This window comes from Dreissena polymorpha, chromosome 8 (assembly GCF_020536995.1).
Source record: "Dreissena polymorpha isolate Duluth1 chromosome 8, UMN_Dpol_1.0, whole genome shotgun sequence".
Classification (NCBI taxonomy): domain Eukaryota; kingdom Metazoa; phylum Mollusca; class Bivalvia; order Myida; family Dreissenidae; genus Dreissena; species Dreissena polymorpha.
Genome location: NC_068362.1, coordinates 22,898,151 through 22,915,456, shown reverse-complemented (window position 1 = coordinate 22,915,456; position 17,306 = coordinate 22,898,151). Strand labels below are relative to the sequence as shown.

At 33.2% G+C, this 17,306-nt stretch overlaps 2 long non-coding RNA genes and 1 pseudogene across 2 annotated transcripts; 2 read left to right on the top strand and 1 right to left on the bottom strand.

Annotated features, from left to right (window-relative positions):
- The window catches only part of LOC127840378 (N-acetylgalactosamine kinase-like), a 117,121-nt pseudogene that overhangs the window by 21,120 nt on the left and 78,695 nt on the right, over window positions 1-17,306 (top strand).
- LOC127842861 (uncharacterized) lies at window positions 5,329-6,902 on the top strand. Its single transcript, XR_008031931.1, has 2 exons — window positions 5,329-5,412; window positions 6,348-6,902. It is a non-coding gene; the product is annotated as an uncharacterized LOC127842861 (long non-coding RNA).
- On the bottom strand, window positions 7,329-10,426 carry LOC127842859 (uncharacterized). Its single transcript, XR_008031930.1, has 3 exons — window positions 10,334-10,426; window positions 9,379-9,525; window positions 7,329-8,843 (listed from the first exon to the last, which is right to left on the bottom strand). It is a non-coding gene; the product is annotated as an uncharacterized LOC127842859 (long non-coding RNA).

The window sequence follows — 17,306 nt, the reverse complement described above, 5'->3', positions numbered from 1 at the left end:
TTCTTATATTTTAAACATTGCAAAAGATAGTTTTCGAGGAAATAATAATATATAATAATATATTGTGTATGTTACTTTTTTGACGACTTTGACTTTGTTATACGATTATAACAATGCGCATGGGTCATTTTGACCAAACGCATTGTAGATATGTGTTATATCGGATTTCAATAAAAACGTTCTTCGTCTTCTTATATAATAAATTTACTTACCTGTGCCACATTTGCGATGTTGCCATCGGTTGCAAAATTAACGGCTTTTAATAAAAAAACTGAAACATTTATTATTCAAGGAAAAATATTGTGACTAACGGACAATTCATACTGTATGCGATAATTTGCGATAATTTTGCCGACTTTGATAATAAAATTAACGGCTTTTAAGTAGACTAATAAACAAGTTATGACTATTTAATAGATATGATAATTATATTTAGCATAACTATTCAATGATAATAAAAACTATTGTATGGCCTTTCTGGTATACCATGAGGCCTTTTTGGTTCACTTATGCGGCCGATTCGCGTAGCCATTTTTATGAAATCGGTGGGCGTGGCTTCACTCTCGCTGTCGAAAGGTCAATTATACGACTATAAGGGTTTTAGACACGAGCTTAGGTTTTTCAAGTGCTTATATTTTACTTCCGCCAGTCAGGTCTATGTGTCGTCGTTCGGCATTTCCCCATTAACGGCAAATATAATGATGATGATGATGTTGATGATGATGATGATAATGATGATCATGATGCTACCGCTGCTGCTGCTGCTGATAAGAATGATGAAGATGTTGTTGTTGATGATGATGATGATGATAAAGATGATGATGATGATGATGGTGTTGATGTTAATGATGATGATGATAATGATGATCATGATGCTGCCGCTGCTGCTGCTGCTGATAAGAATGATGAGGATGTTGTTGTTGATGATGATGATGATGATGATGATGATGATGGTGATGCTGCTGCTTATGATGATGGTGATGCTGCTGCTGATGATGATAATGATGATGATGATGATGATGATGATGATGATGATGATGATGATGATGATGATGATGATGATGACATTGAGTACATAATATTTTGTGTAATAAATACATCGTGGTCTTCCAATAATTTGCAAAAATGTTCATATAATACGATTATTTATTTATTATTTCATGTATACGTACAGCTCCCACGCTGCAAGTTATTTGGAAGAAACCCGGTCGGTTACGCCACTCGTCGATAAAACATCGCGTGTGGGATACATGCGGAAATAGTGACCCGTCCAAATACCATTGATTGTCATTATTTTACGAACTGGTAATACCATATGGGCACATGAATGTTAGGTACAATACATGTCAGTATTACTTAAAATTGTAAAAACCTCAAGAATTCAATGGCAATATAAATATATCACTGTTACATATAAAACAGGACATCTTGTTATATGAATTCATAAGAGCAGACTGTGTGCCAAGAATGTGTGCGTGGCATGTTAAAGGGATGCGGACAACGACAACGAGCGAGGCATGGTATAGGGGTGCTACCCATGTGTTATGGTTAGGGTAAGGGTTAGGTTAGGGGTCGGGTTAGGGTTAAGGTTAGAGTTAAGGCTAATCCTAACCCAAACCCGACCCCTAACCTAACCCTACCCCTTACCCTAACCCTCTAACCCCCCCCCCCCCATGCGCATTACAATAACACGCCTCGCTCGTTTTCGTTGTCCTCTTCCCCATGTTAAAGGGTTTACCAATATTTCCTAATGCATGAAAAGTATACAGTATCAGTCGACGATGTTACGTGCGGATCCAGTTATGGCTCTAGCTCGTGATTCATAACATATTTAACGCATCATTCGAGGAAGATCAGTGCGCGCGACATGTATCATATCTTTCGGAGCATCATTACGTTACGTTTAATGACAATCGAAACAAGTTTAAGGTATCGCGGAAAATAATTAAAAAACAACGTTTTCATCACATGAAATAAGAAAAATATTTTTTCTATTCAGAGAAAAATAACAAAGTATTGTCGATATTTTTCATTCAATTTCTAGTTATACTTGTCAAAAATCTCTACAAAAGAGTCAAGTACGACCCATTCCATCACAAGAAATCTACATGATGTTGAAAATATACATCTTGCAGATCTGCAAAAGAGAGGTTATTAATCTTAAATGGCATTTTTCTTAGGACTCTCTGTGTTTACAGCTTTGGGTTCATAACGTTTTTATTTATACAACTATGTTGTTGTTAGGCACGAGTTTGTTTTCTAATTTCTTCTATTGTACCCTTGATTTTCATCCTGTGTCTGGGTATAATCTAGTGTATAAGCAATGCTTTTTAAAGAACTCAAAGTTAGATTAGTTTTATTTTGCAATATTGTTTTTTTTAATTATAATATGTCCATTTAGAGGTGGAGTGGAGCTTAAAGGGGCCTTTTCACAGATATTGGCATTTTTTCGAGTTTGTCATTAAATGCTTTATATTGATAAATGTAAACATTGGATCTTAAAAGCTCCAGTAAACAATCAAAAATAAAATTAAAAAAAGAAAAAAAGGCAACCCTCAGCAGGACTCGAACACTGACCCCTGGAGTTGAGTAAAAAGTCTACTATTTAGACCACTCGGCCATCCTTCCGGATACCATAGCAGATGTATTTTATACTTTATATAAGCAATCCTCGTAGTTACACAAAAAATAACGACAACAACAGAACTCTCCAAATTATTAATTAGTTTCGCGGTGCAACGCTTTATAATTTTCAGGTTTTTAAATCGTCAAAAGATGCATATAATGGCTTTTAAGAGCATGGCAAATGTTCAGTATTAATGTTTCCTCACAAATATCATAACTAAAACGAAAATTTGCGAATGTAAAACAACTTTTTTCAATTTTGTCAATTTACCAAAACGTAAAAAGGCCCCTTTAAAGATTGCTATATACAAATAAAGATGTAAACAGATTACATAGTGCAACTCAGTTATGCAAAACCCAGTCGTTTACCTTATTCCTAAATCGGTTGCGTACAGAAATAGTTATATGTACATATACCAGTGGTTGTCATTATCGCATTTAACGGAATTTTAACCGGTCATATAAAAATGAACAAATTATGTTAGGTACATCACGTGTCCATATTTCTGTAAATACATGTTTAATACTGCAAGCACTCAGAGCCAATAGAAATACACGTATTTCCATTTTAAAAATAAATCCTAACATCTGCATACTGTCTTATGAATTTCTAGAGGCTTAACAATGTGTGCATGGCATGGCATGTTATAGCCTATAAAGTATATTCAGATTTCCTGATGCATAAAACGTGTGCATTATTTGTCGGAGGTGTTACGTGCGTAACCAGTTACGCCTATAGCTCATGGTTCATGGCATATTTAAGGTTTTAAATGAGAGAAAGAAATTAAACACGACAATTTGGCGTCTTAGTTAGTTCTTCTTGAATGCTCTGAGCTTTTATGAGTACATACGTACAGCTCAGAGTTCTTCCTTGTAACCCATTTTTAATGTGAAAAAATTATGTCTCACGTATGTCTATAAAATCGAGTTCAATCAACCTAATACATTGTTACAACCACAATACCTGTTGCAATCGACATCAATTTGCGTGTATTTTGTTGAGAAATGCTCAAAACATAAACTTGATAACAAATCGTTTATGGCGGAAGTTGTGAAGTGTCGATTTGAGCAAAGCGAAAGAAAAGGTTACACTGCACAAATTATTTTCACTGTAGTATCTGACGATGTCTTGTGGTAGCAGTTGAAATTGTATTGCGCATAACAGTGTAGTTTGAATTGTGACACATTCCTATTACTGTATTCTCGCTGCGATCGGATAAGTGGCAGAGTCCGTGCTTTTAGATACGGCATTGTATAAACAGTTATTGCGCTGTATACTAATTGAACTGAAAATCCGGAAAAAATCTGGATGTAGTGTTGGGTGTTCTTACATGCTTAGCAAGTCTACCGCCCTGTTATGTTCTCTGCGGTGCATTGACAAAAGGATTAACACGTGCAAATGGCTTTGATAAGGCAATAGACCATTTCAGAGCTGATGAGGGTTCTGATTATCGAGGGGTAGATAAAGCTATTACTGAAAGGGGTTGCCTAGAGATAAGGCTGTAGTATGGAATACTTAATAAATATTTTATTTTTTCATGCTATACAATTTAGTACTTAATTAATTAACGGAATGAAATAAATATTAGCATAAACGTATATAGATGTATGTCTACTTATGTACAAATTGTAAAGCTTGATACTGTGTGTGATTATGAAATAAATATTAAAATAAAAGTGTATAGATGTATGTCTCCTAGTGTACATATTGTAAAGCTTTGATAATGTGTGTCAATATTGAAATACATATTAAAATAAAAACATATAGAACCCGTCCCTTGCAGTTGTCTATCCGTATGGTCGTTCGTTAGTGGGAGACAGTTGACTGAGAGAGACGTTAAAGAGTGTTGAGTGCTTAAGGCTGTCTGTATTAAAGACTTTGTTGACTATAGAGATGGGTGAAAGTGTGTTATGCGTTAGGGAAGGTTGCGTTTTAAAGAATTGTTCTGTATGTGAGTGTGATCTTTGTCAGTGTTGTTCGAGGTGCTGTGCAAAATGCCGATGTGTTGGTGTAATAGGTGTTTTGGAGAGATTTTTCTTTTGATTATTGTCACTGATTAAAATGTAATGATAAACAGACGAGAATAACAAGTGAATAATATATATATATATATATATATATATATATATATATATATATATATATATATATATATATATATATATATATATATATATATATACTGGTACTGGCATTTCCCCAGGAATTTCGTCTGGCACTGCGGCAGGCGGTTGGTGTCGAATTCTTTATATACTTTCTAAATGTTATAAATCAAAATCCACACTACTTTGGAGCTACCAAATCACAACATTTCTTTAAATATTTATGTATTTGTCCTCAGTTCATTTCATTCAAGTCATATATTATTATTTTAAATAACAACCAAAATAAACAGAAAGGAAAAAAAATATTGAAAAACATTCTGTGACCCATGGAAAATCTTGCTTCCAACTACTGGTCGTTTATTAGATTGTATTCTGTCATGCACAAAGACTAAAGAAAAATGTGTTGCAGGTATATAGCGAATTTCGTAAATATGAAAGAAACTATATATCTATTGGATCTGAATATATTAAATATTGGTACTGTTAAGCTATAGTCGCCGTTAAGAAAATAATGTGAACACATTTTAAAGTCTCTATAACGCTCAAAATCAACGAAAATTTCGTTAAGTATTTCGAAAAATAAAGTAAACACCTTAACCACCGGGGATGAACAACTTTTGTCACGTGACCACAAAAGTCAACGCAGGTTGTTGAATTACATCAGGAATCCCGCTCCGTCAGGTAATTTTCATCTTTTTATAGAGAATATGTTAAAATTTCTGGACAATACAAAGCTTATGACATGCTTCATACCTTTTCGCATATTAAGACGCATTGCACTTGTTTCGAAGCTTTGCAGTTTTTAAGAACACTTCGACACAAACTTTAGATTTTCGATGCAAACGCAGTTTGATTTTATATTTTTTTACTTTCCATTCACGAATAAATCATATTTCTAGAAAAATGAGAGCACACGATGCTTAATTTTTGATGATTTATTGTATTTGCGATATAAGTTGTTGTTGTTATATTTAATTTGGGCAGTTCTTGCTATTTCAAAAATTTACAAACGCGGGTTGGTTGAGCAAACGCAGTTTGCTGAAGCTGGATTATGGCAAACGCAGGTTGGTTAAGATTACGGAATCTATATTCTTGCCCTTCTTTCATCAAGGGCGACACACGACACACGAAGCGATACACGATATTTTGCGCGACAGTCGCGGCGACGCGCGATATTTTATTATTCAAATATCGCCCATATTATCCGAATTTCGTGTAACGCGGTCTAATTTCAGACCGCGACACACGACACACGAAGCGATACTCGATATGTACTGTTCAAATCAAATCATCATCAACATCTTCATCATCATCATCTCCATCTTCATCGCCATTATCATCATAAAATAAATCGCGATTCGGAGCGGAGTATTGTAAAATGAAGATCTCAAAAGAATTGAAAAATAATTTGTCGGAATGTTATTTTTCTCATGCTGTTTTGTTAGTTGTCCAAATATATTTAATATTAAATATTATCTTAATATTAAGATTTGGTAGTTAAAGAATGCAATTTGAATGAACACAATTGTATGCATATGTTTTGCTCAGCTGTGAAGATTGAGGGAACAATTTATAGAAGAACTGTGAGAATCATCTCTACAAATATCATGTTTCAGGGACCACGAATTTGACATTCCAAAACGGAAGGAACCTAAACGAAAATTTGACACCGTGTCAACAAGCAGAAACGCTCTCCAGAAGGGAACGTTGGGTGTCCGATGGGAGAGGGCAAGACGAAATGACAGCAAAATGCTTCTAACATCAAAAATGGGAATTGACATTGACCCGTAAAAGGAAATCATAATATCATACGACAGTTTGTAGTTCTTTAAAAGACAGCTGTCATTTTTGATATTCGTTAACCAACGTTACCTATATTGATTCCGTGTAATGCTACTGAATTTGATTTTGTGTTGCTCTTTCTATGTTTATGCATTGAGGAGCTACCAATATTGGGGCCGTATAATATGCTGCCTATATTGACGCTGTGGGATGCTTCATTTAACGAGGCCTACCGGTATATTCAACCTTTTTGGGGGATTTGAAACAACAACAGACATATTGGATCTAACTTTATTTTGTTTGCTGTTATTTGTTTCAAGTTTTAAAATTACAGTTTCTAAAAAATGCCATGTATCTTGTATCTTGTTAATTAAAAAAAAGGTATCTTTCTTTTAGTTGCATAATGATAAATAATGTGGACCTATAAGGAGAGAGGTATCATGAAGCAAATAAAACAATCGATTCCTCTTATTCTGCAAGACATAGTTTTCATTTTAGGTGTATACCATTATCTTTTGATCCGAAACTTTAAATATAATAATAACTATTGACCTTTACATGGGCGCCTTGCAAATCACTAGTGTCTTCATATTGGTCATACAATATAATGTCTTTATGTGTAACGTGAGAATCCTGACAATCTTACAATATGATTGTTGGAGATAATACTTAAAATAAAGCTGAAGGCATACTACATCCATGACAAAGTACACTTCACCGAGATAAGTCTAACTATACTGTGAAAAACATTGAAAAACCCAGCGGTTGAACGCAAACAAGATCAGTGTCTTTAACAACAAAACGAACCAAACATATGCAGATTAATTGTTTTATTGCTGCAAAGAATATCCCGTATCGCAATAATAGCTTATACGCAAAACATTAAACTGGCCTATGTGCAACTTGAGAAGGAATTACAGATTTACATGTAATTGTTGACAATTCGCACAATGATTCCAATGAGACAAAAAGCTAACTCACCAAAAATATATTTTAATCATATTGATTCGAAATAGATAAACAAAAATCGCAGATTACAAATGAGTCTCGCTCTGTGAAAAGGGGGTTTAATGCATGTGCGTAAGGTGTCGTCACATATTAGCCTGTGCATTCCGTACAGGCTAATTAGGGACAAACCTTTCCGATAAACTCGATTTTTGCTCAGAAGAGACTTTCTTTTAACAAAACATATCATAAAAGCGGAAAGTGCCGTCCCTGATTAGCCTATGTGGACTGCACTTTACGCACATGCATTAAACCCCCTTTTCACAGAGCGCGGCTCAAATGTATATTCCAGCGGATATGGTGAGATCAACAATAATCACAGATAATCAACATAAATTACAATGATTTTGAAAAGATCAACAATAATCACAGATAATCAACATAAATTACAATGATTTCGAAAAGATCAACAATAATCACAGATAATCAACATAAATTACAATGATTTCGAAAAGATCAACAATAATCACAGATAATCAACATAAATTACAATGATTTTGATAAGATCAACAATAATCACTGGTTATATAAATCACAATTAATCGGTTGAGATCAACAATAATCACAGATAATCAACATAAATCACAATGATTTTGATAAGATCAACAATAATCACAGATAATATAAATCACTATTAATAGGTTAAGATAAAAAATTCAAAGATAATCAACATAAATTACAATTATTTTGATAAGATCAACAATAATCACAGATAATCAATATAAATCACAATTCATGGGCTGAGATCAACAGTAATCACAGATGAGCAATAATGAACACAATAATTTGTATGAGATCAACCATTATCATAATCATTTTAAATTAGAATGATAAATATTACAACAATAATCTTATTAAAAACAGGAATATCAAACAAAACAACACAAGATAAACGATATGAAACACAATGTTTAAGACGCAAAAACACGCGTAATACTATATATTATTGTATGACAGTCTGTATTTTCAATAATTAAGAAAATAACCACGGCACATTGGTAAGAATTAAAAATAATTCTTGGTCTTATCATCGTCATGCAACAGATGACTAGGCCCGGTGCTTTGCAGATCTGTGCTTTGATAGACTACTGCGGTGCCTGTACCTCTTTTCACACATATCACAAGCAAAGTTTTTCTCTCCATTGTGGGTGGCAAGGTGGGCCTGAAGGTCAATTTTCTCCCGGAGCGTTGCATTGCAAATTGAGCAGGTAAATTGCTTTGCAGCAACCTCCCTCCGGACGTGACGATTCAGGTCATCTTTGGTTGAAAACTTTTTGCCGCATTGTTCACAGGGGAACGGCTTTTCAACACCATGAATGCTGCATCTATATAACAAAAACAAATGGAACTGTTGAATTATTATTCAATACAGAAAAATACACACAGAATATTATCCATAACAATGTGGAACTTAACAAAATGATGGTCGTCAGAAGCGCTCCAGATAAGGCGCGTTAACGCGTATTTACGCATTTCAAAATCCAAAATACGCATTAAATAATATGTTTAAGGGTCCAATTACATACGTGAAGTATCGGAACGCGTACATTCTGGATTTATACGGTGTAAATTCCAATTGTTCAGTGACAATTTGCATTGAAATTTATCTGGACAATTATGGTCGTTAAAAACTAAATACTATAATGAGCACACCAATATGCACCACACTAGTAATAATGTGTTAAGTGTTTTAAAGCCGGCTTTTTTCGAAAACACCATTCAAAACATTTTAAATAGTGCTTTGCAACTAGGTTATAAAAACATACTTTCGCTCAGAATGCAATGACCTATGTTGAATTGTATCTTGATTTTTAAACCGACAGAACCTAGCATTGTACAAAAAACAAAAAAAATACAAACCTGTGTCTGTTGAACGCCTGTTTTGTGTAAAATGTTTTTCCACAACAGGCGAATCGTCCAGTCCCTCTGTGGCGCTTATCATGAAGCTTTAACCCCCACTTCGATTTAAATGTCTTTCCACAGATTTCACACACGAGCGTCATGTTTCTGTAATGAAAGAATTACTTTTTGTTAAAATATATTTCTAAAATGTTTTTATAAAGTTTTAAAGACTACACCAAAAGAGATATGAAACGCAAGTGATTGGATGTGACACACTATCTGCTATTCTTTTCGTCACAGTTCAATAAACATGCGTGTTTACTAATGCACGGGATTTTCGTGAGTTTTGGCGCGTTTAGCGTCATTCGAGGTCCGCTTAAAGGAGGCAACGCACGTTGTGGTTCAATATACTTGTAACAGTACTTAATGTGTTGATAAGCATATTTCCGCTCTGTTTAAATGTCCTCAATTGAAGTTCCGTAGTCATATATTGTGTTGAATAGTTAATATTTTCGTATTTGTAACCATATCATATTTTAGAAGACTTTCAAAAATGTGTACAGTGTGCGTTTCATTATCCTTTGAATATTCTCGCAACCTGCGTTTGCCATTTCCTATTGCTCAAGAAATACCAACCTGCGTTTGCAAAACAAAACAAAACAAAAAAATAAGATATTTTTCAATTTGCACCGCTATTTTTGTCATGAATCTTATTAAATATATTAAAATGAAGTGTAAAATCATACTAATTCAGTCGTTAAACCAATATTGTTGAAAGAAAATCATCAACACCACATAAACAAACAGCGTTTGCAATGCATTTCAGAATTTTGTGTCGAAGTGTTCTCGGAAAGTGGAAACAGTAAAGGCAATGGAATCATTTCAAATAAAAGTTTATTTAGTATACTGTGTCATAGGCTATCACTTGTTAAAAACTGAAATTTTGATTATATGAAAAAACAACAAAACTTACCTTAATGTACAAGATTACAATCTGTTTCTGCAACCGGCGTTGACTTTTGCGGTCACGTGACAAAAGTTGTTCATCCCCGGTGTTAACAATCAGTGTTCCTTATAGCAATATCCAAAACGCTAGATGTGATATGATAGATTTTTGAAAATACAAAATGCTCGTGTTTATTTATTTGTGGCCACAATTAATTCACGCGAATATATCTATTCATACGACACACGAACACCATTTTAGTGTCCATGTGTCGTATGAATAGATATGCAAAACAATAATGAAAACGAGCATTTGGTATCAACAAACATCTATTTTACCAGTCCACATCTGACGTTGAAATTTCGGCAATTGCCATAAAGAACACTGATTTTTAATTGGTTAAGTTTATTTTACGAACAATTGTATGAAATGTTTTTTGATTTTGAGTTGTAATGTTACTTTAAATGGTCGGGAGCATCAAATAAGACGTTTGATTACAATTAATTGTATTCATAACATAAATTACGCACAACCGCTACACACATCAGTTACGGTTTATTTTTGAAGCAAGTTCTTTATTCTTTTTTATTTTCTGCAATAGTCGTAAACAATTAAAATATTTAAAAGATCGCTGTGGCGTAGTGGATATGGTGTTCGCCTAGCGATCGGGAGGTCACGGATTCGAACCCACTGGGAGCGTTCCTTTGATCTCACCCAAAAGACACCAAGTACTGGTTCTAGTCCCAGGAAACGGACTCGAGAGCGTTTATATAAGCATACGGCTTTCGATGCAATTGAGCTACAATAAATAGGTTTAAACTAATTTTAAAAAAAATGAGCATATCTTTAATTGCTCTTACTCCACATATACCGGTAATAATAGATCATTATCGGCCATTATTAGGGGACAAACACCATAATTGATCCCCATGAACGACCCGCAAATCGTTCATACGTGTTATCTAAGCCCCTATTGCATACACCGCTGAAAAGAGCGTGCATGTTTTGATTGAACATTGGCCGAATGCAGACAGCAAGCGCTTGTGAGAATTTCAAGTGCACGCATTTTAGCCCGCTGGGCTAAAATCGCCTGGGGAAATCATTATTCTTATAATCCATGCATTACACTTTTGTTATTTTCTATTTTGTATATGGCTAAAAGCAATTGTATGCTTTAGAGCTAATACATGTTGCTGCTGTAGATGTTGTATTATAATTCCCTTACGGCAGATCTAAGGGTCATCGTTCCTTTTGTTTCTTCCAAATGTATGTTGTCTGACCGCTATTCACATACATCTTAAATTAAATGTATTTCATGTTTGTCATCTATCTATGTATGCTGCCGACTATGTGACTTGGCTGTACACTCAGAATTTTGAGTGAGTTCTTGTTTTACTCTCTTTAGGTTTTGTTATGTAGAGTACTTGAACGATAACATTAATGCAATATGTATTGATAAGTATGAGTACTCCTCTTAAACATTATTATTACGGTTAATATGTATTTCTTGCTGTAAAATACTTATTGACACTACTTATGAAATTATTATAATTTCATGTGCTTGAATTAATTATGTGCATATGTTTATTACTGTAAATATTATATTGTTTGTACTAAAATGTGTCCACATGGGCCATTGGCCTTCTGGAAATGATGTAAATAAAATCTATAATCTATAACACATACAATTAACATAAGTATTAATTAAAATTTGAACAAATTATATATAAAATTTCTGTCCATTTAAAACAAATATTTAATATTTGAAAATAACCTTTCTTAAAAACATAAATTGTATGTTCGGAGAAAAGCATAGGTAAACCGTTTATTGGTACATGTTGTTGTAAACACACCGCGTGCGTTCCTTTAATTTGTCTTTTAGTAAATAAAAACTGTTCCATATGCAAACAATTTGACATATACATTTACGGTTGACGTGTTTGAAACTTTGATTAAAATCTTTCTTCTGCGAGCACACCATATCATGTAAGTTAACTTAATTTGCTCATTACAGATATATTGACGATCTATTTGTGTTAATTCATGCCAGAAAATAGTTTATGTTGCTAATTTAACCAATAAATCAGCGCCCGGAATCGAGGCGGTAAAATTGCTATGGTAAATCGAGAAACCAGTTGCAACCCCCAGGACCCGGAGGGTCAATAGCTGGGAGTTGGATTATTGCAACTAGCGTATTAGTAATTAAAAAAGAAGCTTACAACCTCTCGGCAAATGGTGAAAAAAAAACAACATTGCTTCAGAAAAGACACCATATGACAGAGGACAAATTGATCTCTTTCGAGAAAATAGTATGTCTGAAATTGTCATTCGATTTCAAGTTACAAGCATTTAACAATCTATCTTAAAAAAAACGACCAAACTTAATTAAAATGCATATGATGATTATATACCTTTTATATAATTCAATATTTGGACTGTCACGAATTTAAAGCCACACACCTTGAAATAAAAAACATGTTCACCAATACATATAGATGCAATTTGAAAGTGTGCACAATTGTCAGTAAATATATAGCCTAGTTAGTAAGTAATTTATTATTTTTTAAATTTTAAAAACGAAAGTAGGATTGATATAGGTATACGTCCATTTCGACAAACGCGATTATTTTTAAGTTTTAAAGCGCAAAAAGACGGATTTCTACCTTGTAACCACCAGATATATTCTAATTGGCATAAATCAAATTAAATCTATAGCCTAGTTAGCAATTAATTATTATTTTTTAAATTTTAAAACCGAAAGTAGGATTTCTTTACGCATACGTCCATTTCGACAAACGCGATTATTTTTAAGTTTTAAAGTGCAAAAAAGACGGATTTCTACCTTTTAACCACCAGATATTTTCGAATTAGGATAGATTAAATTAAATATTTAGCCTAATTAGCAAGTAATTTATTATTATTCAAACTGTACCGCTTTTAAAACCGAAAGTAGGATTTCTAGACGTATACGTCCATTTCAACAAACGCGATTATTTGTAAGTGTTAAAGCGCAAAAAAGACGTATTTCTACCTTGTAAACACCAGATATATTCTAATTGGCATATATAAAATATGTTTCTTATTTATACTTAAATTAACTTTCATTTCAAAGTGTGTGGCTTTAATGATTAAAGGGATCTTTTCACGCTTTGGTAAATTGACAAAATTGAAAAAAGTTGTTTCAGATTCGCAAATTTTCGTTTTAGTTATGATATTTGTGAGGAAACAGTAATAATGAACATTTACCATGGTCTAATATAGCCATTATATGCATCTTTTGACGATTTTAAAACCTAAAAATTATAAAGCGTTGCAACGCGAAACGATTGAATAATTTGGAGAGTTCTGTTTTTGTCGTTAAATTTTGTGAAACTACGAAGATTCCTTATATAACGTATAAAATACATACAGTATTTGTACTCGGCGGAATAGCTCAGTAGGCTAAAGCGTTTTTACTTCAGGACTCTGGCAGGACTCCAGGGGTCACTGGTTCAAAACCTGCTCCGGGCATTGTTCTTTTCCTTTTTTTAATTTTATTCTTGATTTTTTACTGGAGCATTTACGATCCAATGTTTACAATTATCAATATAAAGCATTTAATGAATATGTTAAAAAATGCCAAAATCTGAGAAAAGGCCCCTTTAAAACATTTCTGATAATTTCTTAGTCAACCCGAAGAACTCCATAACGAGAAATCTATATAATCTACATGATATTGAAAATAGACCTACTGCAGATCTACGACAATGAGGTAAATTAAGCTTCATAATCTCCAACGGCGTATGTCCTAAGAAACACGGTGTTTACGGCTAACGGTTCTTAACTTAATCAAGTGACGCGCTCGCATACTTGATGTTGTAATAAATTGAACGTGAAACATGTAATTACCTCAAAGTAAGTAATACATGTAGGTATACATTAAAATGTATGCCTAAAGTAAAAATTCGCGGACTTGGTGCATTTCGCAAAAATCGAAACAAATCATGCATAAAATCATCATTAACATTTTACTAGTCATTTGTTAAACAGAATGCGATGTTTATCACTCATTTTTAAAATTATGTTTGAAATATCTATCAAAAATCATTTGCGGACACATCGAACGTCAAAAAATGTGTTTTGCTGCGTGCAGTAATCCTGAATGATATTTGTTATTCAAGGTTTCATTAAAAAATATTTCTACAGTGCATATATGTTGAAAATCCTTGTCTAGAAATCCTTCGAGTGTGCATGCGATTGGTAAAAACAATTAAAAATGAGCTATGCTTTATCATTCTGCATTTCAATAACGTAGATTCTGTTGTTGTCCAATTGAACAACGTCCCTAATTTACACAACTAGCAAATTAAATGAAGATGTATCGATGTCCCGATAAAATATTCACATGTACATTAATCTCCATTTCAAAACTTTTCTAATTGGTCCATTTTAATCAAATCAGAATCGAGGAAATCGCTCATTTGTTCGGCATAAATATTTACCGTAATTATAACTACCTGTTTAAATATTTCTTAGCTAAATTTACCAGCATCATACATGGCATGAAAATGAGTTTGCCCTGTTCGTGAGTTTATGGTTGGCACATATCAAACAATTTCGGATGTGTTCATGATGTATTCCGAACATTCGCTCTGCATGAAAATCATGTTCAAGTTACATAATGTACCATGTAGACCGTCAACAAGCTGTTCGATTGATACAAGATAATATGTCATTTACACGCTTATTCAAAACAATTCATAACAATTCTCTGTGACTCACCCATGCCAGATTTGATTACGTTTTTTTCAGTTGACTGAAGTTTCACCATGGTAAGTTCAGGACGCCAGCAGGGGACTATCGAGTTTATTTATGTCACATGAGTGAAAAGGTGTCAGTCGAATACTTACAAGTTTCGGTCGCATCTTTAAAGCAGATGACGTATCGGATTTTATGCAACATGAATTCAACGTCTTCAAAAACATAAGAACTCTGCAGATTTGTGATCTTCGTGTGTGCTTGATAGTGGGAAACATAACATCACATTCCGTGCCCATTGCATACGCTCTTAAATGTCTTTTAACAGGACCATCTGTGGAAATTTTCCCCAATATGAAGTAATGCAAGTGTCTCTTCAATTAGATTTCATAGTGGTACTATAGGGTGGTATTAGATTTCATAGTGGTACTATAGGGTGGTATTTCGTGCAAATAAATACAAACACGCTATAATCAGTGAGTTGTCACGCATTGGTCCACAATCTCATTTTCGTATAAATCTTTGACTGAATATATGACAGTTTCATAAAAAATAAAGTAGGAGCACACGTAATTTTAATCAATAACATATAAACATGTTTTTGAAATAAAAAACATTATCAGATGACAATTTCTTAAAGTACAATAATAGATAATGTATTATATTATATATTAGCTATTTATCTTGTTATCTTAGTTTGATTTATTGTGTTCATGTTTTTCTGTTTGAATGCTTTTGATATTTCTGTTAGGTAATCAGGACATCAATTTAATTAATATTTAACTTGCGTTTTCCGGTTTCATTTTCAGGGAAAAAATCATTGCTTCTGTTTATTCTTATCAGTTTTTTCAGTTTATGTTTATTTCACGTTGTATCCGGTTATTTTTGTTCCTCCAATATGTTTATTTTCTTAAATCAGTGTTCTAAATTTTGAATCGTTGGGCGTGTTGTTCATGTTAAATGAACATTTAATGTTAAGATTGTTTTTGAAATCTGCCATTCATTTTTTCTTGCATATTTATTTCTTGCAAGAATCATGACGAAGTTCAACCAAAATTGTTTAATTTTGCTTTGAATTTTCATTTATGTTGTGTGTCTTTTTAATCGTACAAAATGACGAGTATGAACATTTAATGAAGTAATACGTGATGTTGTTAACGATACTGTGCAAAAGGCATGATACAAACAATCTAAACATTATAATTCAGAGAAAACAAAAGGAAACATACACATTTATTTTTACAAGACGCATGTGAAAAGGCAAAATAATTATCTTTACAATAACATGCTAGAGTTATGTATAAATCAGTTATAAATGCATAACTATAGGTAACATAATAATAATATTGAATAAGATTTCTTAGTAAAGTTGTGCCGTGCCATACTTTGCATATGGCTTTAAATTATTCCTTACCTCAGTTTATAGTTACAAATACTTAAAATATGACTTTAATATTTGAATAAATGCATTTTAGGTCAATTACTGTAATGCGTAATTTCTAAAGACAATTTATGCACATAAAAATGAAATTCATTTTATTGTTGCTTAATTTATTCATTTATTTATTTATGACGACATCCGTTTTAATTAGGATTATAATTATGTATAATTTGAATGCAACCGTTCATATATTTGAATATATGCCAATAAATTGATTGGGCTAATATATAAAGGAACCTTGTAATAAAACCACGCGTTCAAATTATCGATTTTTAATACATAGATAATACTTCAAGTTTACAAACACTTTATATACTAACAAACACAACTTAATCGGTTGACCAAACATCTTTACCAACCTCATCTTTGTAAAGAAAGATAATACGCGAAAACATATGACGATTAATTAAATATGATCGACATTTGGAGAAACACGTCATTTTATTGCGTTCTCAGTTGAGCGTTCTACGTAGTTGAAATCCGTTAAAAACGTGCATATGAAGACGCTTGCAAGAAGGAGAAAGCTACCAGAACTTTTCAGACCTTATCACCTAATACCGATCTGTTTAATGTCATATAAGGCGGTAATATTTATCATTTATTCTTTATGAAAAGTGATGAATGAATAGCACCTTCAATACTTTACCGATCTCTTTTATGTTTGGCATGTAGGTACCTTGCAAAGACCTCTACCTTTTGATGAGGTTTGAGGTCACTTGGGTCAAGGTCAAGGTCACCGAGGCTCATAATTAATTTTTTCGTTACACTTTTGTTACAGTTTTTCATAGCACCTTCAATACTTTACCGATCTCTTTCATATTT